The sequence below is a fragment of the Enoplosus armatus genome, chromosome 11, assembly GCF_043641665.1.
Source record: "Enoplosus armatus isolate fEnoArm2 chromosome 11, fEnoArm2.hap1, whole genome shotgun sequence".
NCBI lineage: Eukaryota > Metazoa > Chordata > Actinopteri > Centrarchiformes > Enoplosidae > Enoplosus > Enoplosus armatus.
Genome location: NC_092190.1, coordinates 21,626,727 through 21,647,848, shown reverse-complemented (window position 1 = coordinate 21,647,848; position 21,122 = coordinate 21,626,727).

The window sequence follows — 21,122 nt, the reverse complement described above, 5'->3', positions numbered from 1 at the left end:
GGGAACATTTCTTTATTCTGTACACAGTGTTGCTGGAAGAATAAAGCATAATAATGAGGATTTTGCTTGCTTGCTTACTGTGTCTTGCAGCTGAAAAAACAGTTTAAATTGAGTCTTGTTGAATGGAAACGGTGCCAAGCTATGGCTGAATGGTAAAACATCTTCTGTCAGTCTTCTATTATGATGAGTGGTCCCAAAAAACATTACTGACAGCTAGTGGTTGCTATAGCAATAAAACGTTTAATCTTTAAATGCGCCCTCTGAGGCATTGTGGGTTAGCACATGAATTAAAATGGGCCAGGAACAGTGTTGATGAAAAAACAGAGACAGCACAACTTCTTTAATGAGAGAGGTATCCAAGAGAGAGAATGACCCATTGTCAGCCATTGGATGTGTAATATTGGCCTCCTCTCTGGTGACTCTGCGGGGAAGTCCAAGGGCGTAGTTTTGGTTCCAGAAATGTGTGTGTGTGGGGGGTGGGGGGGGGGGGGGGGGTGGGAGGTACTGGATTGTGGAAATGAAATAAAATAAAATCTGTAGTTTTAGTCACAGTTACATTTATCAATTTAGCAAACAAGAAATGAAGTTAATGAAATTGGTTATCGCGCTTTCTATAACAATGGTAGTATAACATAGAAATACTAGGTAATGCACTAATGCTACTTAAAATCATGTTTAACTTCCTTGATAGATGTTTGTGTGCTTTTTCTGCCCTACTCTGTGTCTACAGGTATTCCCTTTGGGCTCCATCCAGTGACAAAGTAGAGCAGGAAAGCCTGAGAGGCGAAACCCAGGTTTCTCCAGGAACTTTCTACTCACTGCTGCTCGTTTACCTTATTGATCTGAGCCATAAATTATAAAACAGAGGTGGATGTAGCCACCGTGACGTCACCCATTGGTTTGTGGACTACCGTTTTGAAGCCTTGAGTTTGGCATTATGGCCGTTGCCATCTGGTTTTTTTTTTGGAGGCAGAAGTGACCCTTTTTGGATGAGAGGGTGGAGCTGAGAACCTGAGGAGTTGTTTCACTGCAGTAGTTGAACCAGTATACCTGCACATCTCTACTTACCAGCAAAGGTAAGTTCAAAAAGTCAAAATGATTGGGTTGGACTTAGATAAGCTGCAATGCATAAAGTATTGAGCATGCAGTAAAAGACACAACCAATGGCAACAAGTAAGGGAAATCCCATAGCTATCACACTGTATCACACGTGTTTAAAAAATGCCTCAGTTGTGCTGCACCATTTCAGTTATGGCCAGTTACAGCCAGCTGACCTCCAGCAAACGACACAGTCGTGGCTTGCTGACATGCTTCTGACCTCACAGTGGGAGAGGATGTAGATGAGCAAAGGAAGAAGAGGAAACAGAGCCACCGCCCACTCTCAGGCTTCCACTGAGCTCCGAGGGCTGCTGTCAAACGTCCAGCTCTGCCACTCAGTCTGGCTGTTTCGTTTTCTGGGTTAAAGGTCAAGCTGAGTTCTTTTCTGGGTCTCTGTAGTTGAAGCCATAACGTGAGCATGTAGGCAGATGCAAGTCTCAGGATGATTAGGACAAGATCCTAAAAAAAGACCATAAAACAAAATGTATTTGCTTGAAGACTAAGTGATGGCAGTTTTTCAGCATTTATTCTATTCTATTCACCAGACAATGCAGCATTACAACCACACAGATTCAAAGCAGATGACAGTGCACTTATCTAAACCATATATTTCAAAGTGAAAGCAAAAGGGAAACACTCAATATGTCAAGTAAATTGAGTAAATTGCTCCTGCAAAAGATGGCCAAAACTGTGAAAACAAGGTTGTAAACATGAATCTATTGAGTAATCATTCCTTCTCTAAACAATGTGAATTGTTTTCAGATCATTTTTGGTTGTACACGTTTTGCCAAAGAACAGCTAATCTCGGACCAAAGAAAAAAGGTGTGCAATGCCAGAATAGTAGTCAGCGTGTTCTAATGTTACCAATTTAGACCTTTTAATTGTAGGATTTGGATGTTGAAACAAAGAAACCCTCACTTTGTGTTGCACTCTGTGAAAAGACCTTGAGAACCTCTCTGCAAACTCGACACAAGGGCTGTGTGATGTCTTCTGTTGTGTATAAAACATTTGCTGCTCGGTGGTTTTCCCTCCAAAATACACTTGACTCATCTCCAGGAGATGGTGGGATACTATTCCCCATGGACCTTTGATGGAAATTGATCTTGGCACATGTTTGAAAGACTTGCTACAGAGATACGTCATTTACACACATGCTCACTTTCTGTCTGTGAGAATATGCTCTTCACTGTCCATGTGAACTCTCTAATAGCCCTGGGAACAAATGAGGCGTCTGCCTCAACTGTGGTTGCTCCTAAGCAACCGTATCAAAGTAAACTGAAACACACTGGCACTTAGTTACCAACTAAGCATGTGAACAATTCTTTTGAACCTTTATTTACTGGAGAAAGTTTCTTTCTGTCTTTCCTCAAACTCACATTTATATGTGACATATTGACATTCACGCAAAGGCCAACAACTGTCTACAGTTGCCCACAAAATCAGACAGTTGAGGGTTAATTGCCACAGTAACATTATTTTTTGAGTGAGGGGAGAACCATGTAACCAGCAGAGACAATCACACTCAAGTCCTTTAAAAATAAAAAGCATAGCAATGTGCTTATGCTCTTTCTTCCTGAGTGTTAAATGAGAAGACCAATACCACTGTCATGTCTATCCATTAAACATGCAACTAGAGTGTTAGCCCCCCACAGACTGATTGTTCTCTGATTTCAATCCTGAGATAGTCTTCACACAATTTAGAGGAATCATTTGACGTTTTGGAAAATATGCTTATTTGCTATCTTAGAGAGTTAGGTGAGATGAGATGTCAGTACGATAAATATGAAGCTGCAACTGGCTGGTGATTAGCTTAGCTTAGCTTAAACACTGGAACCAAAGGTACCAGCACCTCTAAAGATCACAGCATTTTGATAAGGTGCAACTAATATTTTAACATTAGGTATGTCTTAGTCCAAGTTCATGTTCATGTCCAAAGTAGGCTGTCAACAGTGTAGATGTCTCTGCTAATAAAAAAGAAAGAAAGAAATATATTTCTTCAGATCCTACAGAGGTGCAGATGTATCTGCAGGAGCTCTGTACTGCCCATCAACCAAATCAATGCGTAGAACCAGAACAACAGGTGTAACTTATTGAGCTGTTTTTAGTGTTGGGGAGTTGATGAAAAAAAGGTTTGAAAGATGGAGAAAATTTGATTCCCTTTAATGTTCTCTCTGAGGGGAAGAACATTACTCATTCTCTTTTCCCACCCAAGTTTTCCAAGCTGATTCGGACCAATACTAGAATATGATCTTAATGGGACTTCCTCTGTTTTGCCAAGGGCTTAATGGTTTCACAGAGCTAGATTAGGCCTATTTTTGATGTCAGCTTTGACAAATTACACTCAGGATTTTTCCAATGTCAAATATCACCCCACTGCGGCATGTCCAGAATCCCTGACCGGGCACGCCCCTCGCTTTGTTCTCCACCCTGTCACAGTGTCACGCTAAATAATTTGGCACTTACTCAAAGAAATGCATGGATTAAGTGTAGGGGGAGAGGTAATATATACTGTCGTTGGTTCTTAGTATTACCTCCGCAGCTCAGAGGGGAAGTAGCAGCTTCACAGAATCCAGCCAGAAAGTTCAAAGTTGAAGCACACACAGTTCTCCGCTTCCCTGCAGGAACTGCGGTCTCGTCCAGCTGCGCTGCTGCGTTTGAGGGCTGGGTGCGCTGCAAGTGCATCCAACAGTGTTACAGACAAAAGAGCACTCCCTTCAAACTTCTCTGGGGGGAACGGCGGATGACTTGGCTAGGTGTGTAACCCATCACACACCCTGCTGACAGGCCAGTCGCTTCCAGCTCCACTGCTGCGCGTCAGACAGATGCTCCATGTGTGTGTCTGTGAGGAGACCTTGTTGCTTCTGCTTATCAACACAGCACAACTTTATGATTCACATCCAGGATGAGTTGCAGGCACAGAGCAGGGAGGGCGTTCTGCTCACTTTCCACTGTGGCTGGCTCTGATGTGAACAGATCCGCTCTTGTTGTCTGATCTGATGTTTCAGAAATTATACATCGGTTTGGACTGATTAGTCCATTCAAGAGTCATGCACACAGGAAAGCAGGCCCACATGAACTTGCTGTCCATTAAATGCTTTGTTCCAGGTTAAGCCTTGACTGTAAGTTGAGCTGTTTGAGGCACGTTTGGAATGAACTGGGTGAATTACTGAGGCAGCTTTTTCATTGTGTACCTCTGACTGTTCATTAGATGTGATTAGCATCTAATACTGAGACTAAAAACCTCCCGGGTTGAAAACAAAAAACTGCAAAATGTGTGTACAAATTGATAGGTATCAGTGTGCATTGCATTCCACCACTATGATACTACCATTGGGGGGCGCTTACGTCAGAAATGGTGTTAATGGTAAACGTTAATGGGTTGTTTCCGCTCTGTTGGTGTGCATAGATGTACCAGTCACCAGTTAAATAACCAGATTAACAGCAGCTGGAGATCTTTTGCTGACCTCCAGTAGTGTATATGTGTACTTCAGGGTGTGTCAGTACTCTGTGACATCATTGGGTCACTTCTCACACACTTCAGGGTGACATGTTATCAAGTTTTAATGTGATATGAGGAACTTGCTAAGAAAATAAAAGCAGTTCCGGAGCAACATTATCATTCATTTGGAGTTGTGTTTCCAAAGCTCTTTAGCTGCTAAATGCTTCACTGTTCTTCAGCTAGTTGCTAACTTTGTCTGTGTGCTTTCTGGTAGCATGCAGTCGGCTGATGAGAGCGGTGAGAGTGAACCAAATCAGTAAGGTTGTGGGCCGGAAAGTGAAAAGAATTAACTGAGAGATGCTATAACGCTTTGTAGATCAGAGGGGAACTGCAGAGTCATGTGATCCATTGTTAATTAATAAAAATACAGATAATAGCCGCTTTAGGTTACTCTTTAAATCTCTGCTTCTACGGGCTATTGGCTAACGCTGTTGGCTCCCAGATGCAAATCAGAAATATTAAAGTCTCTATTTTGTATGTACTGTAATACTATATCATGTGTTGTGGTTATGGCTGGTGAAAGTGCATAGCTGAGTTAGACCTATTGTGGGGATATTTGTTGTTTCAACTTCCCTACTGCAGAGAAAGTATGGTACTTTGTTTGGTTTTTGTGCACTATAAAGCATGCAATATTGTTTTTGCTCATCTGTCAGGCAAACAAAGGCTTCTCCAACAAAAACACTCTAACAGTTGTGTTCCTTTTCTTTGTTTACAAGCAGATGTTAGTGAACACACATTCACTCCACAATCACTTGTTGGAGTTGTTTTGTGTCAGGCCAAAAAGGTTTCTCTGACAGCAGTCTATGTGTGTGTAAGTGTGTGTGTGTGTTCACATGTGAATATGATTTGCAGGCATGTACCTTTTCATTCTCCAGTTTTCAGTTTCCATTGCACAATGAGGCGTGCTGGGTCACTGGTTTCACTGGACTGCAGATGATGAAGGAGCTGACTCAGCACAGCAGCAGTGAGGGAAAACTCCCACAGATGAAAGACGAGATAACTGTTTGACTGGATCGAATGTGTTCCATTTTGTTGGTTTGATAAATTCCCCTCCACCAAGTATGCCTTTCCTAGAAAGTGCCAAACCACTGCAGCCACAGAAGTTATTCCAATCAAAACTACACCACAGCTTCCCCACTAACTGCACTCTGACAGTGACAGAGCCAAAGGGAGATATGTAAACTTATGCATTACCAAACCATACCTAATTTACAAAAATGATGTTGAGATTTATTCACTTTTCAGTGCATTTTACTGTAGAAATAATGTCTTTTAAACAGAAGTAGGAGTTTCTAGATTAGTCTTTTCTGTGTATCGTCTAGATACATGAAGAAGGTGAGAATGGGGTAGAGCTTAGAGGTAGGAACAGAGTATTCTTTTGTGTTAAAACTGGAGTTGTAAAGACTTTGTAAATACTGCTGCAGCCTTCACAGAGATGATCTAAATGCCAGCCTTTTGGAAATGCTCATTCTTTACAGTATCTGATACGGTGTGATGACCCTCTGAGCAGGCCTCTCCCTCCAGGAGTCTTGCTCTTCTCCCCATTTGGTTTTGTTGTATTTGATTCGTCTTTATCTGAATTGTTTATTGTTTTGGACTACGTTTCCCAGACTTCATCTCTGTAGCACGAGAGTTGCACCTTCAGTGAGTGTGTCTAGCGGCTGGTGACTGCTAGGACCATAGGCTAGTCCTGTGACCGATGCCTTGTAGGTCATTTTGTTCAAACAAAGATAAAGTCTACCTTAAAATCGTAACCAGACTGTGAGTTGTGTGAATGAATTTATCCCCAACCAGATCCATATTTAGAGGGAGCTAGCCAGTTTAGCTGGCTTGCTAGCTATTGTTACATGATCATACCCGCAAAACTTCATCATGAGCATTTTCACATTGTAGGGTGCTTTTAATAGCGCTGTTTGTCTACATTAGTGTATATCATGGCTGATTGTCCTTAACCTATACTTTATTGATAAGTGATTGAATATTGCCTTTTATCTCTTTTCCTATTTTGCCATTACGTATGCGTGAGCTGTCTGTAGTGTATGTTAGCACTTGCTCAGTTGCTCTGACTGTTGTGTCTTGTATGTGGTCTCTATAAGTGGCAGACAGGGCTGTTACAATACTGATATGACAATTCATCTGGTTATCCTCAAGTTTATGATTTCAATGAGCAGAAAAAGGGACAAAACCTGCTTAATGAGGATTTTCTCTTGCACGTTACCATGGTTACTACACGCTTGCACTCTTCATACTTGCTTACACACTTAAGAAACGTATCGACTCATAAAGCATTAATTATTACAGTAAAGTCAAAGTTATCTGTAATGTGATGTCTGTACATTTGAATTTCAAAGTAAATGCAGGTAAATGTCAGCACAGAAAAACAATAATGGATACAATAATGATGGCAACCTTAGTGAAGTGCAAGGTTATATAACATAAACAGCTGTCCTGTGGGATCAGTTCTGGAGGCAAACTATTTATATAGAGGGGTCAGGCTGAGAACTTTTTTGGGTGGCTATGAGTTTTTTTCTGAATAGTCACAACTGTGACAACCACAGGAAGACTCAGCTGTTATCTATGAATGACTCCCCTCAATAGTCTTGTGGGCAGATAAAATGGTGGCAGCGAAAGAGAAGAACATACTATAATACAATACGTTGGCTCGTTTGTGAGTATGCAGTTTTAATGTATATACATTTAAAGGATAAAGGCCAAGGATAATGCTACAAATACAGGATCAAATATGGGATCGTTCGGTTAACTTCTATAAAAGTGCACTTCAATGATTATTTTGCCAAAATCAGAAACTCTGACCATGGGAACTAAAAATCTATATAAAATGATATTATCACCATTATCAACATGAAATTATGTTAAAAACCTATTAAACAAGTATTTCTTGAGTTGTTAACTACACAATGATATGTATTCAAAAAAGAAACGACGTCTCAACCCGTGAATTTTCTGTTACAGTTTCCTCAGTGTTTCCACAGTTAAAACATGACAGGACTTAGTAACACTCAGCACCACCCCGCTGTGCACGCTCTGTTATCATGGCATGTTCAAATACTCCAAATGGAAACCTGCGCTTGCCTTATTAATTACCAGGAATGCACTCTCCGAGTGCCCCTCCAAAACCTGAGTGCTGAAAAGTATGCCATCAAGAAGCCACAAGGCATGGGAGCTGTTTGTTCTCCCCGTCCAACCAGCGTGCCTACACTCTGGTTTCAGGGGAAGAGCCAAACTAATGTATCTGAGCTCAAAAGGAAGGGGATGTGTAAAAATGGGGAGAAAGGGTGGAGGAAAAACTGCCTTTTCGGGGAAACGGTCTTTGAACTTCAGAGCACTGGTACAGTATTATAATCACGCCACCACAGTTCATGGCCTAAGTGGAATTTGCACGTAAATGAACACAAGTGCACACATGCGTACACAAACACACTCACACACATTGTTGTATGAGGCCACTGAGGGCAGCTGCTTCAGTTTGTTGTTTGGTTCTAAGAGGAAAGTTACTAATGGCATGGCAGCAGAAATACTTCTGGCTGCGTTCTCGCTGTCCATTCACCACAGGAAGAAAAGCAAAAACAGGAGGTGTTGTAGGACGTCTATCTACACTGTTGTCATTAATGTACATGTAACACTGAGCTGCTGACTAATCTGTGTAACTGAGCTGATCATGAATAAAGAAAGGGTTTCGAATGAAGGCCATTTGTTAATATTTATTTCTATTAATATTTAATATATACCTCTATGACATATTTATGAAGTAGGAGAACAATTACGTGCCACAAGACAGACTTGAGATGAAGCTTGTGCAACAACAAATCAAAGAAATGAAACCTGGAGGTCCTTCGGTTTGTATTCTGCACCTGCCTCTCCCTCGGACCTTTGCTCCTAGATGTCAGTTTGCTGACGTGAAAGTTTAATGGCTTGTTGATTTTCTGACAGTTTGTCTTTTGCTTAATGTTTAACACGTCTTTTTGAATGTGAAATAAAGAATTCCTGCCAAGTAAGAATATTAACAGAGTTTCTGGACTGGGCGGACACAAATTCACTCTCGGTAGAGCTGGGCGCTATTCCCAAAAAACGAAGTCTAGAATTTTTGGGGATGATTTACAACTTTAAACTGTTTTTTTCCCCCGAAAAATGCAGAAAAACTAAAACATCACTGAACAACATATTTTTACGGCTTCATGTGCAAGACAGTTGAGCGAGTACAATAAAAGACCTGTATTACTTGAAGGATGTCGTTTTTTATCCTATAGCGCTTTGGACTGTCAGTCCCGGATGCTTCAAGCAGGGCACAGACATCCAGTTTGATCATCAGTTTCAGCACAGAGTAGAAAAGCTTGCACACTAATTCATCTGCTGCTGTTTATGTTTCTTGACATCAGGCTGACATCTGCAGACAGCTGGCTAGCTAGCATTAGCTGCCCGGCGAGGTAGAGACAAACGAACAGTAGAATATATCCGCATATAGCGCAACTATTCACATCACAGTTTACGGGACTGTCGTGATTCAAGACATCATTTTCACCGTGTAGACATTTTATATATCGTGCAAAAACAAAAATTCTAATCAGTCAAATGAATTCGATATGTTGGCCAACGGAGGAGAGGACGCATCCGAGTGCTTCGAACCTGTTTCAACTGGATTCATTTCATTTCATGAATCTACTCCATAAATGTACAGAGACAAACGCGCACATTATTAGCTACCGTACAGCTAACATCCGTACAGTCGGTACATTAGCGCTACAGACTGAACAAACGGTCCAGTTACATTTGTGTAAATAAAAGACTGAATCTGAATCAAAGTTTTTCAATTTTCACCAGTTAATGTATAAATAAATACGCAGCAGAAGCAAACACTGCCTCGAGCACAATGCTGAAGCCTAGAAATGATGTTGGTTGGTGTAGATGTAGTCTGGCTAACTGTGTTGGCAGTCTTTGGTCAGACCACAGCAGAGACGGGACCGGTCTCACTGGATGTTTAGCTGAGTCAGACTTTGGGGCCATGCAGGAGTCTTGTTTGGGATCTGGGCCAAGGCCCAGGTGTGGGCTATTAATCCCCATCTGGACAACATAACCCAGGTCCCACGGGCCCAGCAGGGGGAGGGGCAGACCAAACCAGAACATGCAGTGCCCAAATTAGCTTTACGATGTAATATTTTGCCCCCCTTGTGTTGCCATGAAAGAATTCCTCCCGTCTCCTCTCTATTTAAATCTTTGAACTCTTATTCCCGTGAGCTGTTGTGATGTCAAGCTGTTAAAAGTCATTTTGATATCTATGCTGGCAGATGTTTCTAAAATCTATACAAAAGAAAGAAATAAGCAACTTCTCAAGATTTCTGTGTTGTTTCTGTCCAGCAGAGTTTTTTCACAGCTAATCTTTACAGCCCGGTCTCTCCTCCATGAACTTATTCAGCAACGCATGCGGCTGAGTTACACCTCCAGATTTTAAAGATGACATTTCATGGAAACTTGGTCTAAATATAGAACCAGACAAATTCAAGAAACAGACAGAACTACATAAACATACTCCGATGACAGTCCGCCCTTTTGTTCCCGGGTTTTTTTTTACAAGGTATGTACGCACTTTCACACCCCCGCAACTCAAATAGGTGCCATTCTGTTAACACACACACACACACACACACACCTTTTCTTGGTGATTACCTTTGGGTTATTACAGCAGTCTAGACAGAGAGAAGACGGTGGACTCTTGGGAACGCTCATTGTAGAACACAGACTCAGGTGTCGACAGCAGCTTAGCCAGAAACTTGAAGCAATCAGGACGTGTGTTTTTGAATTGCCTAATTACTCAGTGTCATTTGAACACACACACACACATATCCACAAACATGACAGTGATAAAGCAACGTGATTGATACTCCAAAAAACAGTGTGAATGTCTTACACATACCTGCTGAAACCTGTGTCATTTAAAGTGATTTGCGTGTCCATACACTGTCACGTGAAACTCTGCCTCTTGGACTGCCGCCTGGAATTAATGAGTTGTGAAATATAGAAGCACTTGCACACGACTGATGTACAGTGCTGAGATGGAGCTGCAGCTGATAACGCTGTTCACATTAATCTCAGGGCTGCATCTCTTCAAATCAAGAAAAGTAATTTCTATTGTTCTGCTAACACACATTTTTCTAATTCCTTGTTAGTCACACATATAAATGTCTAAACCTTTTACACGACTTAACTCATTCTGCATATTTGTTATTTTAAAAGGTTATGGTATTTTGGGATACTGAATAGAGTCATGTCCGCTGGTAAAAAGCTTTTACTATAAAGACAAACTTGCAAATGAATTCAACTTTTTTACTTTCCAGGCAGCTGCTGTAATCTTATCCACTCCTTTCTCTTTTCAAGACATGTATTTTTCTAATTAAATCTGTCACTGCGCTGACTTTTAATTAAACTACAGAGGCTTGAGGAGTATCTGTTATGCAACATAATGACACTGTCATTGCTTATAAAAACTCTTTGACTGACGCTTATGAAGAAAAAAGAAAAAAAAAAGAAACGTGCTTTCTTAAAAGGCATTTCTCATTAAAAACATGGCCCTACCACGCAGTGCTGTCTGGAAGCACTGTTGTTTTTCCTAAGCTCTTCTCGAAATTATACCAAAAGAAAAAAAGGCTTTTATGTATGCAACACCTTGTTAAATTCCTCCAGAATCGGAGTCCTTTGAAAACAGACGTTGTATTGCTCTGCGTCTCATTTATCGGGGCAGAACAGTTTGAACTACAAGCTCAATTAGGATGTGGTCATGTGTTTAATTGAGGAGCTCTGAGCCAGAAAACCTTACTGACTAATTGAAGCAGTGGAGCCTAAATTTGTAGGTTCTGACCTCGTAAACCCTGAAAGAACGATACGCAGTTGAGCACACGCACAGCCATGGCCAAACCATAACAAGTAAAGTGATACTGTCACCTACATTACATGTTGGGCGTGTGGCCTTGACATGGCATCGTGTGCAGTATAAAGATTTAGTTCCTGTGCATCTACACTCCAAAGTTATGGCCGCCTGTGAGGCAGTGAAGACTTAAGTGGGTTGTGTAACATTTAAGGTTAAGTAGTGGAAGGAAACACACACTGCCAAAGCAGTTAGACATTTCTCATGCGAGATGTTATTCCTACAGCATTTGTAAGAGAATTAAGGAAAGAAACCTTAAACCTTGTTTGACTGGATGTGAACTAAGAGGACATTTGTAATTACTGCACCAACAAGAGGGAGTCATCGCAGAGGAGGAAGGGATTACATTCAAGTGACACATACAAATCTGGGAAGTATGCAGTGTGACCGCAGCGCTGCGCTGTTAGTCGATGGTTCCAGTGCCTTGCTCGATGGCACCGCAAAGGCAGCTTGTTACTCTAAGAGAGACTCACACTGAGTGGCTTAAATCATTTCACTTTGCAAATGTTTGTTTTTGAGTGCTTGGATTTTAATGCCCAATGGATATTTTTTACAGATTCGACAGTAATTGCTGTCAATGTCAACATATTTTGTATTGCAAGGTCTTTTGTTGCACTGCCTCAGCAGAACAAGTGAAAAGCAGAGTGCTAATGGCCATCATACTGATGGAGAGACTAAGGGCCCAATCATAACAGCATTTATAACAACGCAGTTACGGACCAAAATAGATTCAGTGCAACGGGATCACAACTGTCAGTGGATGCAGATCTGTAAACCTTTTACACGCAGATTTGTGCCATTAACCTGTAGCAAACCGTCTCGACAGGGCTGACCTTTAGAGCAGAGAGCTGAAGATTTCAAAATGGAGGAAGCTATCATATTGTAAGAGTGAGACTGGGTGATGGAAACATGGTTATGCAAAGATAAATTTGGTGCATTCTTGTTGAATGTCTATCAGCTTGTTTGCAGTGGTGTTGTGTTGGTGTGCCAGAGGCAGGTGTGTTCGGGCAGCCGGTAGTTCTGGGGAGGTAGGAAAGAGGAGAAGAAGAAAAGAGAGGGGAGTTCGCGGGGTTGGAAGTGGAGTGTAATGGCTTCATGTAACTGATCTGACAGGACTGTTTCATTCCTTCTCACACACCCACGTCGCTTACAATATTATCTGCGTCACATCAGCGGTTTTTTATATCACTCTGCTCTGCTCTATGAAGTATAAACTGCTTCACAGTGAGCCATGGACAGCCGACAGGCGTTTCTAAACAAATACGTCTCTAGAAAAAACTGTGTTAACATATTGTCGGTTAGTGAGCTGTTGCGGCCTGCTAGTGTTAGTTTGTTCCTGGCTAGCCGGCATATTATGGTTAGCACGCCGGCCACGCTAGCTCTCCAACTAGCTCTGCGAGTAGTCCCTAATCTGCCAAGCTTTCAGCACCACCTTTTGCTTTTGCTGTGACACTTTCAGGTCTGACCGGGCACTAAGAAAGTATTTAACCACAACCTTTTAGCCAAGACGCGTTATCTGCCCGACCTCCCCATTCTGTAGCTTCCATGCACAGATCCAGTACGAGTAACTACCTGCAGTATCACAAGAGAGAAGACACTGTGGCGGATGGCAGCCCACAGTGCAGTGCTTCATTAAGGTCCGTCTGTATGTATCTCTGTGTGTAGGTGAGTTAACCAGCTGTCAAGACGGTCGGTCGGGGGCTTGATTGGACCTCGGTCAGGACTGCACTCACTTGTTCTTAGATTTATTCAAGAAACACTCCGGTCTCATCAAAAGACAAGAGGAAAACCTTTGTCACTTTTTGTAATTCTCTGTCACAAAAGCACAGACACAGTTGTTGCTTTTACATGCTGGAACTGTTTCTTATTTCTTTTTGTTTCCTGCAGTGTTGACAGTGTAGTAATTTGAGTTTATCACGTTGTTACACTTTAACTTGAGCTGGTGTTGATGAAGATGTTAGCCACACATCCAAAGTGTAAATAAAAATAACACAAAAATGTTGTGTGTCAATCTGACTTAAGAAAAAAAGAAGTGGTGTCTGAGTAGCGTACTTTTTGTGTATATATACCCTGGCTTTTCTTAAAAACTGTCTCACTACTCCAGGAAACCACACAACATGCCATACAAGTTTTCTCTGGCAGGTTTTTAGCACCGAAAGTTATCTTTAGCCCTTGTTGTTGAAATAAAACACAACATGTACTTGAGCGAGTTCCCCTCAAATCTGCAAAACTCCATATTCTGGTTTCTGCTGTTGATTTTATCGGAACATTTCTGAGCGTTTGGTGTGAAGCATGGTTCAATATTCCAGTACGGAAGAAGGCAAAGTGTAAACAGAAATGCCAGTGCCATGGAATGATTCAGAGGCTATTTTCAGCCCATGAATGGAGGAGATAGGAAGTGAGAAATAGTGAGAGGAATGTGATTGGTTTCGCTGGCACTTTCAAAGGCAACATGGAACAACGGAGCAAGACGGAATATGTTCACTCGGGAGAAACTAATTATTATTGCAATTTACTACAAATACATCACGCTGGGTGTTTTTGGCAGCCTGTAAGGGAACAAATCATTAAGAAATACTACTCCAGCTTACAAGAGTGTTTGTATTAATATTACCTTAAACTGATTAAATTTTTTCTGTCTTAAACTTGAGTGACTGAGTGGATTCAAAAGGCATTTTGTAACCAATCACAGAATGTTAACGTTATTTTCCAAAGCAGTATTTATTTGTCCTGCTAAATATTGTGTGTGAAAGATGTCTTGATATCATAATAGCAGAGGAGATACCAATTTCAGATGAAATGTAAAGTGTATGGTTAGCACTGCCTTTCTGTGTGGAGTTTGCATGGTCTGATATTTGTGCTTTGATTTTATAGAGCTGGTATCGCCTTGCCTTATATATGTGTATATACTGCTGATTTGAAATCAAGATGTTTCACTAGCAGGTCTCTCTGCTCCTGTGAAGCAAGTGCATCTCCTCCATCTCTGTCATGTGGCACAGTTTCACTTTCTCTCAAATTCAAATTCAAATTAGCTTCATTGGCAATACACATCAGAAGCCTGTATTGCCAAAGCAGTACAGAAAATGATTCTCATTGATTGATTGACTGAACAGATGATTAGCAATAAATATACAATAATATGCACATAAACACAGCAAAGTAAAAAGTGAGATTCTGTCTCAGCCTCTCTTTTATGACAAAGTGTACACAGCCTGCTCTGCCTGTAACGGCCTGTTTCTATGGCCAGGCTGTCTCTCTCTCTATCTCTGTCTCTCTCTCTCTCTCTCTCTAACCAGTGTGCCTTTAAGGAAGAAGAAGCGTAGTGGAGGTATGCCTTCAGAGTCGTCCACGCATCATTACACATCAATTTTGTTGGAAACAGCCTCTGAACCACTGCCACGCGTGGGTTAGAATGCCTAAAGATATATTCGTGTAATATATTTTCCAGCTTGCAGGATTCATAAACAGACAAGCATATCATATATACCTAAAAAAGGATTGGGATGGTTTTGCAGCGGTCTCTTCTCTGCTGGAGCCTCCGCCACCCAAAGTGAGAAAAGCTCTTAAACAAAGAGCCCTGGGACCTGTGTTCTTAGATGCACACATGAATCACCATTATTCTACTTACTATCAACTGAGGTAGAAACAGCAGTAAATGCAAAATAATGATAAAAAAATAAGAATAATTACATCAGGATATCATGTCGAGACCCACCCATAAAGGGTCCTTGACCCACTTTGGGTTGGGACCAAAAGTGTCAGAAACAATAGCATCAAGTACCTGTGCACTGTGGACCTGGTCTGTTCCATCACTGGACCTCAGGGAAAGATCACTTTACCAGCACAGAGCTGAGCCTTGTGCCACCTACCTATCTGTAAGTTGAGCCCTAGTCTTGCATAGCCAGGCCAATCTCCACACTATGGAGAAAGGTCTGGCTCAACCCGTTATCTTTCTGGCATGGGGGGGAAACGCTCTGGCTTGTTTGTATTCCTTTAAACCAATCACAATCGTCTTGGGCGGGGGGGCTAAGCCCAGGATGCAGCGTCGGTGCCTTTGCAAAATGGTAAAACGCAGATAGCAGACGGGGAGGAGAATTCGAACCAACCCAATCTGATTTCAAATCATTTTCTAAAAGTATGTCATTAAGGGCTATTCAATGGAATGAAAGCTAAAAAAAGGTATTTGTTATTAAGATATGGACAGACTTAACTTAATTCCTTGTGGTCCACAAATGTTTGACAGAGTTTTGGAAGTAAAAACAACCCACATGACAGCGATCAAACTGTGTTACTGAATTTGAGTGATCCAATTCATTTTATTACTGACTTCAATTTTCCACGCGGATCGATAAACATGTAACAGTCTGAGCGGAGCGCTCAAGGCTCAAGGTCTTTAATGGTTTCACTCTCTGCTGTTTCACTTAGTTTTGAACTTGAAGCGATGAAACTTCAAATAACTCACATCAATACCACATCAGTCTTGTTTGAAAAATAAAAGGGCTTCCATGAGTGATTCATTTGTTCTGAAATCTGTGACGAATAAACTCTGAAGCACACACACACACACACACACACACACACACACACCAGCAAAACTGCACACACGTGTACTGGATGCTCTCCAGTAGGTCAACGCAGCTATCGTCATTTGATAATGGAAGTTCCAGCCCCAAAGTAAGGGCTTCCATCTGTGGTGACCAGAGGAAATATTATGATTAATTAATAACAAGATTGATTGTGCCAAATGTTCCCCACGAGGTCACTTCTTACATCCAGCAAAGAGATCCCATGGTACCTTTTCCAAGAAAGCACCGTGAAAGATCGGATGACAGATGCAAGTTGAAGAAAATGGCAGCGGCTCAGGCAGCTGTCAAGAGGCATCGGTGAATATTATTTTTAATGTTTTCTAAACAACTGTCACAGACATGCTAAGTGAGTGCATGAGCCCACATGGTGGAGCTCATCAGAACCATGTGAGCCTGCAGACTGGAGCTGAGGTCAAAAGCTGTCACTTACTGTAAGTGGGAGGTCTCGCAAGCATTGTTATGTTATGAATTTGAATGCAGTATTTTTTTCCGTAAACGAACAAAAATCTATTGGGAGCTCTTCGTACTGTGGAAACGTTCTGCAGGATTCGCCAGTGAGTGACACTAGGCCCACGAGCAGAAACCAACCCGAGCTGGCTGCTTGCCCCGCCTCGCTTGGGATGATGAAGAATTGGCTGCAGAAAGGTGTGTGTGTGTGTCAGAGTGTGTATATGTGCGTACACTTTCAGCATCATTTCTATATAATGGAAAATCTACTTCAAATAAACTCAAGTCTCACCTTACATTGTACATTGGTTTTATACACCTGAGAGTCGGTAGGTAGACAGGTGAAACTACAGGCCATGATCAGACAGAATCACCCTAAACTGACCTGAATCACTTCAGGGTGATGCGATATAGTCACAGCACCGTATACAATGTAATGACAAACATACAGAAACAAATCTAAAATGAGCTCAAACCAGACAACTCCACGACATCCTCTGCACACCACCCTAAATAACTCTGCATGTTATACATACTATATACTAGATTGCACACTGTTCTATACAAAACACTGCATCTGTGGATTTTACATGGAACTATTCTGTTATGCTTTTCTGTTCCATCACCTACACTCATCCTCATGTCTTTTTTGTACAACAACGTGGAGGGGGCCTCAACTGCATTTCATTGTGCAATCCTGTATTTTATAATGACAATAAAACTGAACCTTGATATTCAGCTGTTTGGTTATATTGTATATATGTCATGTTAAAGGACACGTGTGGATTTTAATACTCACATGTCATATAAACGGTAAAAGTTATTGGTTGCTGTAGTAATCAATAAATGGCCATGAAGTTATCCTTCTCTAACACAAATACTCTGTAAGAGATGGCAGACGCAATCCAAACACCTTGTTCTATGCAAAAATGCATTCTGAAGTCACCCTCAGCAGTCAGAGTATCTGAGGTGGTATCGTTGTTTTGGTAGTCATGTGCAGGTTTATTGCTGGTGTCGTGTTCTGGCAACAAACCAATATGTGTAACTGATACGTCAGAACCAATCAGAAGAAGCGTTTCATCCATTTCGAATATAAAAACAGAGAGTTTCAGTACTGCGTATGTCTTTGGCATAAATGTATTGATATCATATTTAAAGCTAATATACCAGACAAAGTGTTAACAGTTCACAGTTGAGAATATAATAGAAAATATAGCAGAGGACCCTTAAACAAAGTCAAATATGCTGCATCAGTGAGAGCAAATAGCATGCATTGGAGCATCTATTACTTCTAACTACCCAAGATGCAAGAGTTCAAACTGTGTGCTACGTAATTATTTTATGAAAAATAAGTCAAACAAGTTTTTTATAAACATATTTTTTTGTGTGGCCCTCTATTTGATGCCTCAGTCAGAACCCTGTCTGGCTTCATGTCCACGTGGGTTAATTCAGCTGCTCACCATTGTTTTGTTTTGGTCCACGCACTGAAACACTGAGGACAAAATTTCAAATCAAATTACGAGTACAGATCACAGTATTTGAGGCTTTGTAGTAATTTTCTGGTTGTTTGTTGAGTTGAAAATATATGATTTCAGATATCATCATCAAGTGCAACTACAATAAATACAGGGTCAGTTTTCATAGAGTACCACATCTTTATAAAGTGGGTTTTACTTGGATGCAGTAAAGTGACTCTTGGGATCTGAAGGTCTTTGTGCGTGTATATGCTTTCATGGACTTTCTTAAGCCAACAGCTAAAGTAATCCTTTGATTTTGCATGATCATGGTTTGTGGCTATCTGGTCCGCGGAGCACTTGAATAAGCGATATTGTATTTATATATCAGAGACTTTTAAAGCAAACACTTGATACTCAAATTCCTTTCAGGGCTTCTTTCAAATATACATGGCTTTTAAAGTAATTGGCCCAGGACATTGAAAACAAGCTTATTTTGAGTAAAGAGCAGTGGAGTCATTACTGACAGCACTGAATATTAAACACAGAGGGTTTCCTGGAGTGCAGAGGTGACTCATAATGTAGTCTGATGTAGAAATGACAAGTCATACAAGACCCCGTTTCACACACCTTAAATCAGTTTTATCCGGGCCGACTACAAATATTTCATGAGATGTTTTTGCTCCCTGCAACATAAGACTGATTGTACTAAACACATAAATTACTGATCTAAGGTGGCTTTAAAAGCTTTATGCTCACTTCAGTGCCAATGACATCACAGGCCAGACATTTAATGTACTTCAGGCTCTGGCCAACACACTCAAACGCCATATAAACACAACCTCTTATAATGTGAATTTCTCAGAGCTTACACTGGAGTATTTTGTTTAACGTTACCAACTGGTGGTCTTTTGCCTTGTGGTCTGCGTTTTCTTACACAACAAATGATTGTGTCCATATTATGCGATGTGCCGTACGACCGCCAACCACTGTGCCAGTTATCAGTCGGCTTCTGTGGAGCTACAATTCACCGCTAATGTGTGTTGATGCCGAAGAATATTTTTATCCTCGCTGCATTCGTATAATGTAAAGCACATGCTGCACTGTGGCCCAGGTCTGGGGGGAAGAGGTCTATCTGTTCTCTCCCTACGTCAGTCTGTCCTTTCCACAGCTTTCCCTCCTAGATTTATTAAGCCGTAAACACAGGTCAAGTCGACTTTCAGCACATCAAAGACCTTATCCTTCTGCTGCCAAGTTGGACTGAGATGGCCCTTCCAAGGCTACAAAGGCACCAGCTCCTATCCTGAGAGAGGAAGTGGAGCTGAATTTGACTCTATAAATGTAATCACGTCCATTGGCTCTCTCTGTGGGATAGTTTGGCTTTGCAGGTGGGTTGTGTTGCTGTGGGATGAGATTTCCATTCGTCAATTTCACCAGAACAGACCTTTTGGGACAATCCAGACTCCTGTTTCTCATTCAAGAGCACATTTGCTAGTTAGAGGTTTTTAAAACTCTGTGTGTGTTCATACTGTTTTTCTGGAGGAGGTTGCCAGTGCATGTACTGTATTGTTTGGCTTAGAGCAGCACAAGCGCCATTCAAGCATCTTTTATACTGTTGACTATGTTTGAGCCAAAACCCTCGGCTACAGTTGGCTATCTAATCAATTCTAACATAAATGTGCTCTATATCACCCTGTATGACGTAACCATCTTTTCTTAATAAACTAAAAAGCTGAAATGAGTTGATATGTGCATATGTCACTTCAATTTGGTAGCAAAATTCGAGAAATAACTGTGACAATTTATAGCTATATCAACCAGTTAAAGGAATCAAGGTTGAATTATTAAAACAAATGAATAATATATTTTGGGATGATTTAAAGTTGTCAGGTTTCAAATGGGATGAAGATTGGTGATGTTTGCCTGTTACACGCTAAACGGAAATTGTGCCCACTGTGAACATACGTGCTAAACATCAGTATGTTAGCATTGCCATTGTGAGCATGTAAGCATGCTGACTGGAGCATTTGCTCAAAGCCACACAGAGCGAGCACGGCTGTAGACTCCTTGTCTTGATGAGATATCCTGATGATTAATAAACAAACAAGCAGACAAACGGAGCCCAAAATATAACCTTCTTGGCAGAGGTAACAAGACAGCGTCTGCTTTCATGTTCTGGTTTTGTCCTTTGATGAAACCCAACACCACCGCCTGTGAGTTTCCTCTTCAGTCACGGCCATATTGACCAGCAAACTGTTGAGATGATACAAAGCCACGCTGAAGTCCTGAAGGCTCAGCTCAGCTTGATTCTCAGTAAGAGCCAAGTCAGAAAGTGTCAAACAACAAAGTAAGGAACCACATTCAGGGTTTTTTTGTGTTTCCAATATGTACGACCATCACTTTGACTTGGTGGAACACCAAACCCCAGTTTAACAGCTACTCTGCATGACCTTCACAGCTGCACTGCTGCGGATTTCTGTGGCCTTTAAAGTATGCCTCTGGGAAGTGAGCTCTAGCAAAACAAAACAGAGGATGAAAATGATTTTAAATCAAAAGACTTTTAGGGAAAAATGTGTCCGAGTACGGTATACGTTTGAAACACAAAACCTTTTATAACAACTTTTTATCAAAGCTGCAATATAATTCAAAACTTTCGTATCACAATGTCCACATGATGTTCTTTCTGGAAAACAATGCTGTCTTTACAGTATGGTAGTTATATTTACTGATATCAGGAAATCACAAGAAAAGTAAAACCTTTGAGTTTATTGTGGCTTCATGTTTTTATTGTGTGAAACTGATACTAAAAGTGTTTGTATGCATGCGTACTTACACCACAAACAGACATGCAACGGTAGAGGCATGTGGAGCTTGGATAAAAGCTGGTCATAAGGTGAATAACAAGTGTTTTTCTGTAAAGTTAAGATGTTCTATCAGCAAGTAAAATACAGAAAGAGAACAAAAGAGATGATAATCTAGAAATAAAGCACTTCAGAAATCCTCTTTTCATCTCCACGATGTAACATCGGACCCGGAGCGTGGCCTGCAGTTCTCATCCTTAATGGATTGAGATAATGGCTGGACAAATTGTTCCCAGGCAC